Source organism: Anser cygnoides, chromosome 8 (assembly GCF_040182565.1).
Source record: "Anser cygnoides isolate HZ-2024a breed goose chromosome 8, Taihu_goose_T2T_genome, whole genome shotgun sequence".
Classification (NCBI taxonomy): Eukaryota; Metazoa; Chordata; class Aves; order Anseriformes; family Anatidae; genus Anser; species Anser cygnoides.
In genome coordinates, this window is record NC_089880.1 from 1,098,244 (window position 1) to 1,110,347 (window position 12,104).

At 39.0% G+C, this 12,104-nt stretch overlaps 1 long non-coding RNA gene across 1 annotated transcript; it reads right to left on the bottom strand.

The window, feature by feature from the left end:
* Window positions 1-1,554: 1,554 nt before the first annotated feature.
* Window positions 1,555-6,663, bottom strand: LOC106039488 (uncharacterized). Its single transcript, XR_001209289.3, has 3 exons — window positions 6,571-6,663; window positions 5,502-5,576; window positions 1,555-2,299 (listed from the first exon to the last, which is right to left on the bottom strand). It is a non-coding gene; the product is annotated as an uncharacterized lncRNA (long non-coding RNA).
* Between the last annotated feature and the right edge of the window lie 5,441 nt (window positions 6,664-12,104).

The window sequence follows — 12,104 nt, forward strand, 5'->3', positions numbered from 1 at the left end:
CTGTCTTAATTGGATGTTTCCCTATAATAATAGTCTTATTTTCTTTGTGCTCACCTGCCTCAAACAGCAAGCGTCAGCCCTGGAGCACAGTTAAATTGCACTACTGCTTCCTGTAAAAAAAAAAAAAAAAAAAACACCTCTTGCTTGCCTGTCATAGCATCTTACCTTTGTTCTAAACAATAGTAGAGAGAAGCACAAATTACTAGGTAGATTTGATGAGCTTCTTTAATTTTTATTGACAGCATCCTGAAGTTCTAGATCCACTTAGCACCTTCAATGAAGTGATAAGTGATTTAGCTTTTTGGGGACAAATTGGTTTTATTAACTCCAAGTGCCAAATTTACCAAAAATAACTCATTAGCTGTGCATTATGATTCACTAGGGTGCTCTGCTCTTGGCTAGATCCCAAAAAACACATTTGTGTACAAATGTGCCTATTATGGGGTGTGAGACTTATTAATGGTGTACCATATGCACCAGTGCATTTTTCTTTTTCTCTTTATAACAAAGCAGTTTTCCTACCACGGATGACAAGTGACCAGCTTTTGAAGGGTTAAACCTATTCAAATGTGATAAAACCTGAGAGACCACAGCAATCAAGCTATCATTCAGCCTCAGCTACTCCCTTTCCCCTTTCCTGTGGCTACAACTTGAACCTAATATTCCTTCCTTTGCAATTAAGAAGCAAAAAAGGGAGCCAGCAAAAAAATTTAGTTGTGGACTTGATTTCTGCTGCTAAGTTTACATTTGCTGGAGAGCAAAACGGTTTACTCCCTCTGTTCCTTTTGAAAAAGCTGTAATTCACAAACTGCTCCTGCCCCACAACTTGATCGATAAGATTTTTCCTCGCTGTGGAAAAGTGATGTCTGATACTGTGGTAAATTTGGCTTAGTTTCCTGTGTATTTAAAAGAGCGAGTTGTATAGTTACACAGAAATCCAGAAGAAAAGCAATGGTTGATGTGAAAAAGGCAGGAGTATTTTTCTCGTCTTATTTCTTGGTGATAAAGACAGGCTGTGATTTTCTTTTACGTTGCTGTTCTGAATACTGTTGGTACCTTCTATCTAGAGAGCAGAGACAGAGCAACCCCTAAGAAGCGAGCCCAGTTACAAAAGGTTCTTATGCTAACAGCACTGATCAGTCAGGGAAGGTGAATCTGCAAGCCAAGATAAAATGTTCTTTCCATAATCCAAGGAACAGGCAGGAAAACCCTCTTTCTGATCTATCTGGGGAGGCAGTGAGGGTGATCACAGGGCCAGTGGGGCAGCTGGGGCACTGATGATCCTGTCCCTGCTCCACTCCAGGCTTCTGTGAGGTCTTTGGCTTGTTGTTTCAGGCCCACCTGCAGCGGCACAGTGTGGAACAAGTCCTTCCTGAGACAGCTGGATTTATTGTCGCTTATCATTCACTGACCACCCTCTACAAATGTTCTTTCTGTCGTGGACTGGGAGGAAAACTCTTCCTTTTTCTTCTTCAATATTTCTAATGTCCTGTGTCAAAAGACATTTGCTTCCGCTTCTTAAATCAGTTACTGGAGTTTTACCTATATGCTCTCTTCCCCTACCCCTAAGCGCTTTGGCTATTAATTGAGTTTTTCTAGTGTAGTAAGCTGAAGTTTTTCACCACATAAATGATTCATCTAAATAAAGTGAAGTTATTGTGCAAAAGTTAAATTGGGCTTTAATTTGCCTCAGGTCTCTTTTGAGCCATTTCCTTGGTTGCTCCTTATTGTGGAAATGTTCCCTTCATTGTACACGGTTTTCTTTAAAACACAAGCTGAAAGAAAACGAAAGGGACCAAATTTTGTTGTTTGAGCATCCTGAGAACTGATGCCAGGTCCAGGAGATAGTTGCTCCAGGAATTTCCCTTCTGTCTTCATTCAGGTCTGATGGGAAATATGAGAAGAAAATGGATGAATGGCTGTGGCAAAATTCTGGTTCTTTCACTTCCTCCAGTACCCCCATTTCAAATGCATGGCCAAAGGGATAGATGGTGTCTCATCAGGTTCACAGATGATTGTACTTTTAATGCTGTTGTTACTGGATTTCTGAAAGGGCAATTGCCCTTTGGTCTGTCCTCTAGGTAGGTAAACCTGCAAGTGAGGACCTCTGAGTGCAAGTAAAACAAGATGTGCTATCAAGAGGAAGGTAGTTACAGGTACAGGGATCAGCTAAAGTCTAATTTTGACAGGCTTCTGTGAGCAAAGGCTGCCTCGGTGTTGTGAGGTAGCTGCTTCTCATGGTGTTGCTTGTCATTGCAGAGATCCACACACAGACTGATGCTTCAATATCCTGTCACCTCTGCTTGAAAAATAAGGTCATGTCATATACTTGATATATAGTGCATTCATTACTTATTATTTTATGCAATTAAAATATTTAGCTAAGTAACAGTGTGTGGGTGTGTTTGTGTATGTGTGGGTATAAATAAGTATAAATAAAACAGTATTAGTGGTGCAATAGCACTGAATAATTTATCCAGACCAAATGAATTATTTTCACCCTCTTACTGTTAAACATTTCAAATTGAATTCCACAAGGTCATTTGCAATGTTCTTTTTTAATAGGCATATTGCAGTAATAGTAGTTGTGGTGTTTCAGAGTATCATAGCTAAATTTAAGGATATGATGGCTGAAGAGCTTGCCCATTTTCCTTAGATCAGCTGGTCAAATGAAAGATCATACTTCTGTCTGCAAAACATGTTTCTTTTCTAATCAATTAATATAGTTGCATAGGTCCTCATTTCTGATGGAAGTGGTACAAATATTTAAAAGCAAATTAATACAGAGCCTGGTGGGTCAGTGAATACTAATAAACCCCTGAAGACTCAAAGTGAGACCAAGTGGAAAAGAGAGGATGGACTGATCAGAGATAAACTGACATGAGTAGCAATAATAATAGCAATATAAAATGACTTAGAATGTCACTACACAACAAGATATTGCAGTAGCACCAGAGCACAGGTAAGAGCTTGTAGTATATGCAGTTTCTCTATACAGTGTCACTGTAATCAGAGATTCCCATCAGGGTATAGTAACCATTTGATTTTGATTCACCCCTTTGCTTCAGTGCTTGCCTTGGGCCACACCAGATCCATCTGGCTACCTGTCTTGCTTTTGCAACCCCTGTCATAAGGACTCCTGCCAACTGCTTGTCTCTCAATATGGTGCATTTACTACCCCTGAAAGCAGTACCTTCTGCTAGTCAGGGAAGGAGAACACTGAGGAGCAGTGAACTGGCAGGTTGACAAATAAGCGGAGACTGACCCAGGGCTGGCACCCTCCAGAACTCGCTTATATTTTTGTGTTGGGCATGATCTTCTCTAAGTGTGGCCCTGATTCCAGCTGTCATTTTAGGTCAGATGCATAATATCAGTTTACAGAACAAGAGTAGTTAAAGGACCTTCATCCATCATAGCCAGATGGAGAGAGAAAAAAAAGAACAAATAAACAATAGTTATCAGCAGTGCTTGGGACATATTTTGGTTCTTCTTCAGAACTGGTAGCTGGGCAGCGATACCAATAAAGATGGTAACCTCCACCATAACAGTCCCTTGTGAAACTGCTGTGTGCTGGGAGAAACAAATCAATGCCTTATCAGCACAAAGAGAAGTTATCTTCACAGATACAATTTGTGATATTTTTTGCAAGATAAATAATAGAACCCAAGCTAACTGCACCAAAAGGCAAAACATCCCACTGAGCAAACATTCCACTCGGGCTATTTAAAAACCTTCTCTTTATCAGTGAGAAGCACTGACCTTGTAAATTAGCTGTCTTTTCTGTGAGAAGACTGTTGCTGGACAAGGCAAGAATGAAATCATTTATTTGTTGTTAACATCTCCTTAAAAGAGGTTGAAATTACTCTCTTCACAATGGAAGCAGATATTTTTCTTTTTCTTCCTCTGTGTATCTTTCATCCAGTTTCTGTTTTATTAGAATGGCCCCAGAGTAGTTGACTTACACTGGGCAGGTCTGTGCTCCTCTGGGAAATGGATGGTACAGCTTTTCTGCTTGGACCAGTCCCTCTTTTCCTCCCCAACTTTTTTGGCTGTTACTGGCCACCTACTGCTGGATTGCTTTTCAAACGCTTTCTGCCCCACTCATCCGGCAAATGCTGCACTTATATTCCTAAGATACTCTGAGATAGCTTCTGCTGGACCTTTCTTGGAGAATATTTGAACAGGAGAATATAGGGAGGTAAAATAACTCACTTCACCTCTTCAGTTCAATGTGGATTCTCATGAGGAAGCCAGACAGACGTTTTGGCAAGTGGCAATGCAATTGTTTTGTACTGGCTCGTGTCTTCTGCATTCAGTTTTGTGTCTAGGGGTCTCGGGCTAAAAATAAGTGGTGGTTACATATCTCATTTTTTAGGACTGTACTACATGTCATATTTTGTCAATTGTGAAGAGTTAAATCCTAGAAAATAAGAAAATTTTGAACGCCAGTAATTACATATTTGTTCCATGGCTCATAAGGATTGGTTCCTGCCCTTGGGTTTCACACAAGAGGATTTAGACCATTCTCCTGCTGTCTTTACTCTTTTCCCTAGAAAGCTATTTCAATGCCTGCAGCTCTGCTACAGTCAGGTAGTGATTAGAATATATTGTCAAATCTTTTTGCTTTTTTTTATTATTATTATTATTGTTGTTGTGTCACACAGCTCACCTGCCAACTTGTTTCTTGTTAATTCAACTCTTCTTATCTGCTTCTGTTTCTACACTTACTTGTGGGGAGGTGAGGTGACTGGGACTGAATAGGAGATAGCGGTAGTTGAAGCAAGATGAAAATGAATGATATTTTCAAATCCTAAGCAGGGCTGCAGAGGGTAATAATTAGATTAAAAAGGCCCTCTGCAGGTAGGTGCAAATAGGCTAGTCTAAACAAGTGCCACTGTTTTAATGTGGGCTGTTCAAGACGATGTCATTACCTGACTAGACTGCCACCTTTCACCTCCAGCCGTTGTGCTCTGTTAGATCTCACTAACAGGGAGAGTGAGGAACTTGTTTGCAGGGGATTTGTTGTCTCACGCTCAGAGGCAGCTGAGAGACTTGCCAAATGACAGGAAGACGCTTACATTCACAAGGTGTGATTGCCTAAGTGTTTGACTGTGTCTAATTAGTTTGCCTTTGCTGGTTGGTAGCTCCACAGTCAGAAGCAGATTGACTCTGCAGGCTTTAAGCAAAGAGGTCTGATTGGTGTTATTATCATTTGTTTATTTAACCCTCCCACTAGCCATGAAATATTCCCTATGGCATGGTCTTTCGCCTGTCTTTAAAAAAAAAAAAAAGCATTTTTACAGCACATTAGAATGAATATTTTCTTCCATCATCTCCCCACAGCTTCTAGGTATACTGTATTTAATTTCTTTTAAACATCTAAACATGTTCAAAACAGACATTAGTACTAACTTTTTGAGTTTTGAAATATGAACAGCATTGGATTGCTTTCAGAAGCAGATGATGTTAGCTTATTTTTATCATAACTATGTGTGCTGTACCTGTTTGGCCAGGCTTCTCCGAGGATAAAGAACCAAATCCTAATCTTTTCCTTGGCCCTGTTTAGGAAGTGATTCCTATAATGAGAAGAGGCCAAAAAATTAAAAATAGGCTTGGAAAATCCTTATGAAAATAATAGGTAGCCCACATTCGAAATCAAGAAGGATTCTCTGGGAAGTATCAATGTTATTTTGCTTGGCTATACCTCAGGGATGCAATTCTACAGTGCAGTTTCTAGGGAATTCCCCACCGGCTTTCAAATTTATGGGGCATGAGACCCAAGATTCAGGGAAAAAAGGGGGGAAGAGGGCATGCCAAAAGGTGATTCCAAGTTTGAGAAATGAGTTTTTTCTGCAGGGAAGTTCCTTTACGTTCTTCCTAGAGTGTACTTGTAGGCAACTTTTTGCCTGTGCCCAAAAAAACTCAGGGTTTGGAAAGATCTGGTGTTCTTATCAGATGCTTCTCCCAAAGATAACACATCCTGATCAGAAAAGGAAAGAAAAGGTCAATTTCCAGAGTCTCTGGGATTGCTTTGGTGGATTTTAGCAAACATCTGTTCTGTTTCAGTTCTTTGGATGTTACCACTTTGGAAGTGCAAAACTTGAAGATACCAACAGATATCTCCTTGTTTGAAGGGCCACTTCTATCTTGCTATTCTGCTTGTTCCTTTTTGATTTCTGTTCAGGCTGCATAGTGAGGATTTCCACATTGCCTAGGACTTGCTTTATTTTTGAGTATAATGTTTTTCCTTCAAACTGTTCAAAGACTGTCTGCTTTAGCATTTCTTAAAGACAACCTAAATTCTCCTCAGGACATTGTCAAATTATACAAGTAATGCAAAGTATATAACTGAAAGAATAGCTTATTATCCTATCAGTAAAAACATAATCAGATTAAATATGCCTATTTATTTTTCTCCACTCCACTATTCTTAGACATTCCAAGTCATAAAGCCCCATCTTAGCATTTCATTATATGATGCAAATTTTATAAACAACTGCCATTACTATACCCACAGTCATTATTCCAAATCAAATACAAAACAAAGGAAAACAGAATAAGAATTCTCACATCTGTAGACTGCATTTCAGGGCAGCCCCTCTTTGGCTTACACAGCCATTTTCCCTCAGGGAGTGTGAGATGCGAAAAGAAGCTGCATCTCTGGGGATGTTGGGGGGAGCTGTGATTCAGCTGAGAGAGATTTATCATCTCATCTCCAGCCAGATGCACTCTATTGCTTGATGATCTCAGCAGGTCCAAATGAACAGAGTGTTGCATCAAAGGTCAGGTAACTTGTTTAATGTTAGGGATAAATGTTTTACGAAAACTAAGAACAGTCTTGAGCCTTCATTTTAATCAGGAAGTTAAATATTTTATTTCCCTGTAAGTTGGGTGAGTACCCTCTTAGCCATACCTTTCCTTAGACCTCTTCTAGACTACTGCCTGCTCCAGCCATTCTTGAAATCTTCCGAGTTTCAGGACTACTCTGCAACAATAGCAGACTGGTTTTAATTTCTCACTCAGGAACCCTCATGAGTTTTCATGATCTGGAGCAGGAGGGTGCAGAAAAGAAGCTGATCACTGTCCTCAGCCTGGAGTTTTGTTGTTGCTGTGGAATGGCTTTCAGCTTGCACATTTGGTGAGACAGAAATCATGAAGTTGCCCCTTGAATTCCCATGTGACAACACAGCATGTTGCTATATACCACTGGGCCAGACTTGACTAAACCTGTGTAATTGTTGTACCGTGTAGCTTATCTTAAGTCTTGAAAGATTTCTTAACAGCAGAGAGACCAAGATCTTTAGACCATTATTATAATACAGTAGCAGAAGAAAATATAACCTATCAAATGATCCGATTAAAATTAAAAAACTTTTTTTTTTTTCTAGAGCATTTGCTAATTGTCACTTCTCTGCAATGTTACACAACTCCCATGTGCAAACAGACTTACTGGCAAGTTTCTGTGTACATACCAGCACCCTGGCTCTACTAAACCCCCTTATCTTAGCTTCACTAATTTGCCGTGTCAAATTAGTGTGATGAAACAAACTCTAATTACACTGAAAGATCACTTAGAGCATTAGCACTGCTGCTGTGGTCTGTTCTTGTGTGTCTTATTTGCATACTAATCCAGTGTGCCTAGGTAGATGACAAAATGAAATGTTTACTAACATGTTTACGAGGGTTTTCTGAGAAGTTGCTGACTCAGCCTTGACAGATGCTCCCGTAGGCAGAGTGCTGGAAGAAGGAAATATGAACCACATTGCTCAGGTTTAGGGAGGATGTTATTTTTCTCCTTCAGCTTCCCTGCTAGTTTGTTTGACTCTTTGGGGAATCATGATTATTTTTTTTTCCATTTTGAAAATAGGCTGAATAATGACATCAGGAATCAAAAATATAATTATGACTCATATTTGGTATTTAAGCATATAGGATCAAAACACCAAAAGTATAGAAGGAAGCACAATTTAACAGGTTGGATTTAAAAAGCTCTTTAAATATCTTCTGCAAAAGAACAATAGAACAGAATTCCTAGTGGTAGGAGTTAGGGAATAAGAGCATGGATTAACAAATATGTAAGCCTTTCCATCTCAGTGTGTTCAGTGGGATGAATTTGTTTATAAATTAATAAGTAATTGTTGTTTTCTTCCTGACTGAAAATATTGATTTGTAAATATGTGTGGCTGCTGACTTAAACAGTACCTAGCTGCTCTAAATGTGCATTTACTCACTGAGGAAGGAAAAAAAAGGCTATTGCAAAATTTAGGCTCGGAATATGAAACACGACTCTCTGATTTTGATTTCCTGCTGGCGTTACAACTTCTATTCTATTGGAAACATAAAGCCCATGTTAATAGGTTTTGCTTCACATTTTAAAGCCGTGGGATTGAGATACAGAATCCTGAAAAGAAGGGGAAGATGGTGCCTTACCATTTGTGGGTGGGCCTGCTAAGTTCATTTTCCCACTCGTCTTCAATGTGAATGATTTCTGGCCCTTTTTTATCACACCACCATGCACAGGCCTTGCCTGAAGATATTCATGAGAACTAGCAGGGCTATTCCTTGCTCTGTTCCTAATTGTAATGGGCAAAGTCATAGGAAAAGCTTGGCTTAGGTAACATCTTCAGCTTCTTCTAAGAAAAAAAACAAGCTGCAGTCCCTGTTCTGCTGAGGTTCACACTGGCACTCTGGATGATTTAAATGCAGCCAGGTTTAGTGTGGAGTATGCCTAAAATGGGTGGAGATCTCTGTGCATCTTGGTCATCCTGTAAAGCACTGGGAATGAAAAGGAGGTAAATGACTAGGAGGTGAAATTGCTTGATGCCCTGAGTAGGTGTATATTTACTTACTGTACTGTACCCAGTCTGCAATGTGTATGCTCAATAACCTAGGCTTACAGCTTTTTCCATATGAATGTTTATTGGAATAGAACAGGCAAGAGTTACTTATATTTGTATCTGCAGAGAAAACTTTATTTATTTGTGTGTAAGCATGTCATATAACATACACAGAAAAGAAAACACTTCACGGTAGAGAAGTCATGGTATTCATTACAATTAAAAAAAACAATCCCAGAAATTTTCAGTTAACCAGATAATTAACCTCTTGCCACAGTACAATAAGGTACTTTTCCTATCATAATGTTACAGAGGACGCAGGTCATGGGTGGGTAATTGAGTCTGCAGATAAATGAAAGATTTTTTGATGTGACTTTGTAATAGACATACAGGAGATGACCTGTGAGTTGTATCATACATACAATGCACTGGCAAACTGGGACACACAAAATAGAAACTGTATTGTAATTTCATTCTAGGTTTTCAATTTTTTTCATAAAATGCTAATTTTGCTATAGATCCATTATGTATGAAACTCTAAAAACTTTTTTCTCCTTCAGTGCCAGAGGGATTTTACATGTGTAAGCCCAATTTAGTTTTAATGGCAGATACCAGTATACAAGCGCCATTCACTGTGATTCACAGTCTAGTGGACCTAATTAACTAATACTTGCATAGGTAACATTTCCTCTACGCAGTTTCAGCATTCCAGTTAAAAGTACGGTCCAGCAAACAGAATCCAAGTTTGCATACCTAGCTGAAATATCTTGTAGGTGAATTGACTTAATTTTATTCTTTAAACATAGATTTTTGATTTCCTTTCTTCAAGAACAGTATAAGTTGTATGGTTCAAAAGCTTAGACCTGTGTTTGTTACAACTTCACAGTGAATTAGCATCTCAAACATGGCACGCTATTGCTCTACAGGCAAAGTCCAGGGCTTTCAGCAACAGCTACTTCTTGTACCAGCGTCAGAATCTCTCTGTTGCCCTCACTGATCACGGGAAACATCCATATTTCCCAGTTGCTGTTATGGAGAAGACAGTGAAAATCCACTTGTTTTAATGAAAAGCGTGGCTATTATTACCATCAAGCTTCTAGATTAGCAACACGGTTTACCACTAGAGACAAGTTAGATGCCTATGGCAATATTTTATGTTAAATCCTGTAAGATTTTCTCTCAGGGATTAAGGCACAGCCTTGCTTTCTGTAAAAGCACCTTGATATCATCACATTTATTTTTAACTCTTCCTGAGAACTAGGCCCCATCTTGGTCAAAGCCAGGATAGATGAATGGCAGTCGCTGTAGCTACAGCACTGTAAGTCAGCCAGGTTTTAAAGAGCTGGTTTCAAACAACGTAGCAGAAGACAGTTCAGTTGTGGAACCAGGGCAACGTTCAATTTCCCTTTGTCCAGACTATACTCATTGCGGAACATTGCAACCAGGGAACACGTAGTTTCCTTATCAGGGATAAGTAACAGGGAAATTTTGCAATAGCTACTAAGGTGTGCAAGTGGTTAGATGAGGAGCTCATTTTCACCCGTAAAGTGGAGGAGGACAAAAAAAAAAAAAGTGCAAGCTGTTTGTTACACTAAAAAGACAATGTTCTTATATCCAAGGCATCAGGTGTCCCAAGATACTAAATATGAGCTTGTATAAGAAGAGTAAATTGAAATCTTCTTGAACTTTTCTTGAAGTTTGGGCTACTATGAAACTTCTTGGCTCAGTCCTATCTCTCAACAGATTCATAATAACAGAGTTAGGCTGTAATTGGTACCACACTGACACATAATGTAAAGTGTTACCTACATTTAAAACTTGAAAATAGTATTTGAATTCCATATTCACGGGTAATAAGAGTTCATCTTCATGGTTGGGAAAATGAGTTTCAGAATGACAGCTCCTAACCTGGACTTTCACTTTCCAGTTCAGTTCATATCATTTTCTTAATATGGGCATTATTCTGCAGTCCTTATTCAGGCAAAACCTCCCTGAAGCCGTGAATATCAACACAATGATAGCCACTGAAAAGGGCTTATCACTATGAATATATGTTTGTCTTTTAGTCTCCACACTTTTAGTGTAAGCTTTATGAAGAGTGTTACAATAGTCCATACTAACACCAACATCATTATATGTCAGCAGTTCCATGTAAAATATTTTTTTTAAAAATAACAATAATTGGCATTTAGACCTTCTTGTTCCCAAGGATTTCAGAGCATTTCCCAAAAGCTGGTGTATTAATTCTCACAACAGTAAATATCTATAAAAAACAAGTATATCTGGGCAAGTTCCAAGGTCCTCCTGGAGAACTCTCTCATAGTACCACTGTGCTTTTGCCTGAGAAAAAAAAAAAAAAACTGCACGTTCAGATTTTTTGGTGAATTTGCAACAAGAAGTTCCACATCCCTCTGAAAAACAGACTTCTTTCCAGTCAGCTCTTCTCTTTACCCTTAGGTCATGTTATCTCTGAACAACACAGTAAATCACAGGAATTTGCTTTTGTAGTACCTTGATTTGACATTTAAATTATTCTCCTTATTCAGATATTCTGACAATCTGGCAATAAGGTTGGCAGTTGTGTCCAAATTTGCTTAATCTGTTCCATTTGTGACAATCTTTGTGTGAGTACTGCTTTTTTTAAAACAAAACCAACAAAACATCAACCAAAACAAAAAACCTGAACAAAACAACAACAACAAAATGGATTTCCTCATGATCCTAGCCTGGCAGTGCTGTGGTAAGGTTCTGATTAAAGCTGGAGAAAACTCTCAGAGGAGGAGTGGGCAATCTTACCACATTGCCTGCAGTGATACTTGGAAAGATAACCACATCTATTCCCTCATGCTTTATTCTTTCTGTAGAAACAAACATCTAAAGATGATGGACCACAATCTGATGTCTGTGGACAGAGAGCGAAGGGGGGAGACATAGCTCTGATCGTCCTTGTGCTAGAGAGGTGGGAAAGCATCAGCTTAGTCTGCTTCTTCACAGTTCACTTGGCTTTGGAAGATGTGAAAAGGTGGCTGTTGGGGAAGAGCAGAGATGAGGGCATTTTTCCCTTCTTTTCCTTTGAGGGTTACCATTCTGGGCAGGTGGCAAGCAGCTGAGCTGTATCCCTTCAAAATTAGCTCATCAGGCATAGTAAGTATCTAGCAATCTCACCTTCTTCATTGCATGAGTGAGTGATTAATGAATGAATATGTTGTTTTTTTCTTCTTTTTTTTCCAGAGTAATTCAAAGCTGCAGTATAATCAATTCAATAAG